This window comes from Magnolia sinica, chromosome 1, assembly GCF_029962835.1.
Source record: "Magnolia sinica isolate HGM2019 chromosome 1, MsV1, whole genome shotgun sequence".
NCBI classification, from domain to species: domain Eukaryota; kingdom Viridiplantae; phylum Streptophyta; class Magnoliopsida; order Magnoliales; family Magnoliaceae; genus Magnolia; species Magnolia sinica.
In genome coordinates, this window is record NC_080573.1 from 113,965,912 (window position 1) to 113,973,607 (window position 7,696).

Consider the following 7,696-nt stretch of genomic DNA (forward strand, 5'->3'; position numbering starts at 1 on the left):
TGACTCGTTTCTTAAATCACACACTAAGATGATCTCGCCAAATGAATGGACGGTGTGGATATAATAAATATATCATTGTGGACCCACGTAACCTTGATTTCCTTCCAACCGTTTGCACCTGAAACGGGCTCGAAGAGCTGACGAGCTCCTCTTCGAGCGTCACGGACTCACGAACACACACCAGCCAGGTCAGTTGTGTGTGGTACACACACTAATCCGCTTCCGCCACACACACCACCGACCTCCTTGATGTATTGATGTCATTGTGTTATGTGGCCCACCCTTATGATCTATGTGTTACATCCACACCGTTCATTCATTTAATGAGATCATTTTAAGCATAGATCCAAAAATTATGGACCACACCGTAGTAAGCAGCAGGGACAATGACGCCCACTGTTGAAACCTTCTTATGACCCACCTATCTATTTTCCATCCAATGTTTTCGTAAGGTAAACGGATCTTTGAATTAAGGGAAAACACAAATACCATGATATTTATTTTCCATCCCATTTCAACGGTAGGTTTTCAATGATAGTTGTTTTCCCCATTGCTCTATGTGATGTGGTCCTTTGGATCCCATTATTTTTTGTTCCATTCCCTTATATTATCTTTCGAAATGGCCGGAAGGTGTGGATATAACATCAGGATGGACGCGGATTGCATCCTACCTCCACCCGGACAGGCCTCTGTGGGGCTCACCGTGATGTAAGTATTTTATCCACGCCGTTCACCGTTTTTCTCAGATCCTTTTAAGGAATGATCCTAAAAATGAGGCAGGTCCACAGCTCCAGTGGACCACGCAAAAGTAAGCTGCATTGATAATGACACCCACCGTTGAAACCTTTCTAAGGGCCAACGTGATGTTTGTTTACCATCAAACCTCTTCATAAGGTCATGTAGATGTTGATGAAGTGAAAACACAAATATCAGCTTGATCCGAAACTTCTCCGGCTCCCAAGAAGTTCTTAATGGCAGAAGTTCAATCCCCATTTTGTGATCCATTAAGCCTTTAACCAGGCTCATTTTTTGGTACATACCTTAAAATGATATGAGAAAATCATTGAACGGAATGGATAAAACACTTACAGCACAGTGGGCCCCAAAGAGCCCTGCCCGAACGGATTACCGTCCGGGCAGGGGTAGGACGTAATCATCCTGATGGGCTTACAGAACTGGGTGACGTCAACACACCATTGAAGTCGGTGGTGGCACACTACCCAATCGGCTTCCAGAAAGGATGAACAGTACTGAATAGACGGAAATCTTCCCGTGCGCCTACCTGTATTTGGACCCGTTGGCATATACAAATTTCTCATCAGGACCGTCCATTGTGTACATTCTACTCTCCTTACACTACATTACAAAAACCACAAAAATCAGATGGTTCTAAACCACAGAGACTGGAGGTATCTTCTATAAATTATCTTGTCCATTCATTTTATCATTCCACTGACTGTCCGGTTTGGATAATCCGATAGCTATAACTTTTTCATGATAGCATATGAAGAGTATACCAGACCTAATGGACAATCTAGATAGGTGATTGTGGATGCCAACGAGCCCAAATGCAAGTCGGTGTCCACTAGATTAAAGGTGCAGGCAGGACATTGCCAAGCCTTTATAAACCGTACATTCTTTTCATATAGGGTGGTGGCCCACCTGTTTGAAACGCCTGTCTCATTTTTGTATCGCCATCGTCACATCGGAGGTTGTCTAATGCACACTCCGAAGTTATACACGTGCCAGTTATTACAGGAAGCGGACTCACACCTGCTGTATTGACGTCAGCAAGCTCTGTGGGTTTGATCATGAGGTATGTGTTATATCTAAACCGTCCATTCAATTGGCGAGCTTGTATTAAGGCGTGAGACGAAAAATAAGACAAATCTAACTATCAAGTGGACCATACTGAAAAAAGAAGTGGGAGGTTGAACGTCTACCATTGAAACCAGTTTTGGGGTTACAGATGTTTTGGATCAATATAAAAAAAAAAATTTCCTCTTAATTCAGGTCTTTGTGACCTTATAAACAGATTGGATGGAAAATAAATGTTATGATGGGCCTTATGAATTGTTTAATGGTGAAAATCATTACCTCCGCTGCTATTTGTGGTGTGATTCATATGGCCTTTGGATATAATTCATTTTTTAAATAATGCTTTAAAATAATCTATAAAAATAAATGAACGGGTAGATATAATAAATACAACACTGTAGGGCTATGTAACTTTGATCTCCCTTGAACCGTTTGTATAACTCGGAGCTCGAGGAGTGTCGGTGCTCGTCCTCGCACAACACGCAGCTACAGAAGCTAAATAGCTAGTGTGTATTAGACCAGTCAATCCGCTTCCTTTGTTATATGCAAACAAAAGTGGATTGGTTGGTGTACCACACACAGCCGACTTGGTGTGAGTAAATGTTGTGCGAGGACATTCATCAAGGTCCTGAGCTTTCCGAACGTTCAAAGGAGATCAAAGTTATATGGGCTACATAATGATGTATTTATTATATTTACACCATTCATTCATTTAGTGAGATCATTTTAGACAATGAGCCTAAATTTTGGTTATATCCAAAGCTCAAGTGGACCACACCACAAACAGCAGTAGTACAGGAAACATTGGAGATTGACTTGCCCTTAAAAATTCGAAAGGGGCCGTTATAAGGTTTTCGTAATTTTTATTTTCTTTCAAACTTATTAATAAAAGAAGATGCGTGTGAAGGTAAAATACAAAGATTGGCTTGATCCAAAACTTTCGTGTTTCTAGTAGTATTGACCACAATTGAAATTTATATCTTCCTAAGGTTTAGGATCCCCTCCTAAAACATATGAAAAAATAGATGGACAGTGTGGATATACAAAAAATACATTAGGGTGGGCCCCATACGGTTAGGGTAACAGCTAATCAACTCTCCTTATAAGTGGTCAATGGACACGTGTTATCCAATGTTGAAACTTGGCGTCATTCGAATTCCACCCTCGAATCATTGATGGAAATGGAAAAAAAGAACATCGTACTATTTCAACAAGAACGAAAATGAAATGGATCATTATTGTCGCTTTGGAGTCCAACGAATACAATTCAATTTGATCGTGCATCCAAATCCAAACGCACATTATATATTTTATTTTTAATATTGTTTTAATTTTTAATAACTTGGAATTTAGGTGTTATATATATATATATATATATATATATATAGGGAAAATGTAATATATGCTTGACTGTATGTTACCTTCCATACGGTCAAGAGCTGGCAACACACAAACAGTCGGATGTTGAAAATTTCAATCCAACGGTAAGATTTTAGAGGATAAGTGGAGAAACAAAACTGATGAAACTGGTTATTAAATTATGATTTGGAGTATTTCCAGCAAAAGCCTTTGGCATGGAGTAGTGCACTAGAAACTTGGGTGGCGCCTACCATGGGATTTTTTGAGAAATTCACCCCGTCCATCCATTTTTCTATATCATTTAAGGTGTTAAGCTTAAAATTGAACCAAATCCAAGTCTCAAGTTGATCGTATCACAGGAAACAGTGGGCATAATGATTTCAACTATTGAAATCATGTTAGGCCCCACAGTGATGTTTATTTGTCATCCAATCTATTCATAAGATCATACAGACATGGATGAATAGAAAAAACAAATATAAGCTTGATCCAAAACTTCCGTGGGCCCCTAGAATTTTTTTAACAGTAGATGTTCAATTCAACTATTTTATGTGGTGTGGTCCATTTGAACATTTTATATGATTAATTTTTGGGCTCAAGCCTAACATCATATGGTAAAATGGATGGACGGAGTGGATCAGATACATAAATCATGGTGGACCTCACAGTGTCTATTCAGTACGCTAAGGGTAGTGAGTTACTTCGCAATCTGCTTCCGTCGAACAGGGGCGCGGATTAGATAATGGCACGCTGAGTAGCGAGACTCACTACTGACGTCACCAAGTTCCGTGGGCCCCATTATAATGTGTGTTTTGTATCCACTCCTTCCATCCACTTGGAGCGATCGTTTTAGGGCAATATCCAAAGAACGAGTTAAATCCAAAGCTCCAGTGGACCCCAACACAGAAAACAGTGGGACAGTGACACCCACCATTAAAAACTTCTAAATACCACAAAAGTTTTAGATCAAGCTGATATTTGTGTTTTCCCTTCTTTCATGTCTTTTTTAACTTTTGAACAGGTTTGATTTCAAATAAACATTATAGTGGGCCTTGGGATAGTTTCAATTTTGGGAATCACTCTCCCCATTGTTTTCTGTGGTGGGGTCCACTACAGATTTTTATCTATCTCATTCTTTGGCTCATGCCTTAAAATGATATCTCAAAATGGATGGACGGTGTGGATACAACACATACATCATAGTGGGGCCTACAAAACTTAGCGACATCACTTTAGTAGTGGAATCGCTACTCAACCTTTCAGTATCTAACCCGCGTTCGTCAAACAGGCCCGTTCCAGAAACGGATTAGCTACTCCCTGCCACTGAAAGTGGATTGCGTAGTGAGTGCGGATTGCGTAGTGAGTAACTCACTACGCTTAGCGTACTAAGTAAACTTTGTGGGGTCCACTGTGATTTATTTATTATTTCAACTCTGTCCATTCATTTTACTAAATAATTTCAGGGGTATAGCCTAAAAATGAAATGTATAAAATGTTTAAATAGACCACACCATAGGAAATAGTTGAATTGAACGTCTACAGTTGAAATTTTTTGGGGGCTACAGAAGTTTTGGATCAAGCTTATATTTGTTTTTCCCATTCATCTATGCCTGTATGATCTTATGAACAGGTTGAATGAAAATTAAACATCACTGTGGGGCTTAGCAAGGTTTCAACGATGGAAATCATTATCTCCATTGCTTCCTGTGGTATAGTCCACTCGATCTTTGGATATGCTTCAATTTTGGTCTCAACCCCTTAAATTAGATGGAAAAATGAATGCACGGTGTGGATAGATCACATACATTCAAGGTGGGCCCAAGTAACTCAGTACACAATCCGATTTCCCAGCCACCCGCCAATGGCGGGTGGTCAGTGCTCTGTGGGCCCCACAATGATGTATGTGTTTCATTCATGCTGTCCATCTATTTTTCTAGGTCATTTTCGGGTATGAGACCAAAAATAAGGTATATCCCAATCTCAAGTGGACCACATTACAGGAAACAATGTTGATTGAACGTCAACCATTAAAAACTTTTTGGAATCCAAAATAGTTTTGGATCAAGATGATATTTGTTTTTTCACTTCATCTATGTCTGTATGACCTAATCAACAGATTGGATGTCAAATAAATAGTACAGTGGGCCTTGGGAGGATTTTAATGGTGCATATACAATCACTATTGTTTTCCTAGGTCGTCCACCTGAGATTTATATCCCTTTCATTTTTGGGATAAAGCCATAACATGGATGAAACACATACATCATGGTGGGGCACATAGAGTACCGACCATCACCACCGGCTAGTGGCAGGGGAATAGCCAATTCGTTTCCGGCCGTTCCGCATTGACGCAAAAGAAAGAGGATAGGGATTGCATCCTGCCCAGTAATCTGTCCGGCAGGGCTCTATGGGGCCCAACGTGATGTAATTATTTTATCCATGTCGTTCATTGCTTTTCTCATATTATTTTAAGTGATAATCCTAAAAATGAAGCAAGTCCACAGCTCTAATGGACCACACCAAATGAAGCTGTAGTGATAATGACACCCACCATTGAAATCTTTTTAAGGGCCACCGTGATTTATTTTTATTTTTTACCATCCAACCTATTCAAAAGGTCATGTAGATGTGGATGAAGTGAAAACACAAATATTAGATTGATATGAAAATTCTTTATCTCCTAAGAAGTTTTTAATGGTGGATGTTCAATCCCCAACTTGTGGTCCACTTGATCCCTTGACCTGATTCATTTTTTGGATCATAACTTAAAATGATATGAGAAAAATGGATGGACGGGGTGGATTTCTCAAAAAACTCCATGGTAAGCCCTACTTAGGTTTCTAGGGCAGGACCTTCATGCGGAGGCTTTTCGTAAGAAATATACGTGAGAGAGAGAGCCGGTTTCACCGGTTTTATTTCTCCACTCACTTATAAAATCTCACCTTTCTCCTAATAAAATTTCACCGTTCCTTTGAAACTTTCGCGATCCGACTGCTAACATAGTGCCAGCTCTCGACCATATGGAAGGTAACATACAGTCGAGCGTATAGTAACTTTTCCCATATATATATATATATATATATATATATATATATATATATATATATATATATATATAGAAGAACATATGCATGTATGAATCATCAAGCCTAAAATATAAATATCTTAAGTACAATGAGAGGCCTGTTGTTATAAGTTTAATGGTGATCAAAGCGATTTTCTTGTCTTCTTATGTTGAATAATTTTAATCTCAAGCTCCACTTTTTTTTACACCCCACTTATTTCAAATTTGCTAGCTTAGTGCATTAGTTTGAGATTTAATCCATTTTAAATGCTCCGGCTAAAAATCAGGTCAACCAAATCTTTAGATGGGTCATAATTTTGTATCAAAATTTTGTAAGGGTTAATACAGAAAGATAAAAAATTAATCACTTAAAGATAAATTTTAGTACGTTACGATGTCACTATCTTTAAGGTAATGTTCGTATCCTATTGATGATTAAAACAATTGTAAGAGGGTTACAACAAATCCATCTCTCGGATACAATAAGCCTCTTCTCCAAGATTGGAGATATATGGGATTTGGCCTGCAAAAATGAAAAATTGCACCCAAACACACTTTTACAGTTACACTCCTGACTTCTATACTGTTACAGCTTACCCCCTAAAAATCGTTTGTAATTTACTACCTAAAAAACTATTTGCAGTTTAGCACCTGAAAACTGCAACTTTTCAAAAAAACATCCAAAAATGAAAATGAAGAAGAAGAAGAAGAAGAAAAAGATGGAGATGAGATTGTTTGTATTGTTATTTTTGGATTGACCAAAAGATGGGTTTATATAGAGTCACAAGAGATGCTTTAAAATCCTTTTTATAAAAAGATATCCTTTTCCATTGTCTTTTCAACATTGGTATCTATCCACCGTTAATGACATCTTTTCACCACCATTTCGAATTCAAATGATGCTCTATTTACCAAAAGGCATCATCATTTATAAATGAATGGTCACCAACAATCACCAAAAGCCACAACTCTTTTCTTAAATTTTCTTTTATAAGATATATATTTTTTCTTATTTTGAAAAAATCCAACAAATTTTGTAATCAAATTAATAGTGTAGATTATGACACATGGCATATTTTAAGAGTGTGCATCAAATATTAGAAGAATAGGTCTTCAAGAAGCATTGGCAATTAGGTAATCTCCAGATAAGGGTCAATAACCGTTAAAGCCACATCAACAATTGAGTGTGTTCGACAAAGACATACCACAATAAAATATGTGTAACCGCTCTTTCCTAACTGGTTACATGAGAAGGTGCCACATGGACAATGGATTATTCTCTTTATACTGGATAAACTAATAAATAGCGGATGTAGACACAAAAAAGCTCTCTCTCTCTCTCTCTCTCTCTCTCTCTCTCTCTCTTTCTCACATACACACACAACTTTGAATCCAAATCCAAAATCCAACGCAATATTATTTATCTTAGTCTAGGATTAGTTTCTCCATTACTTG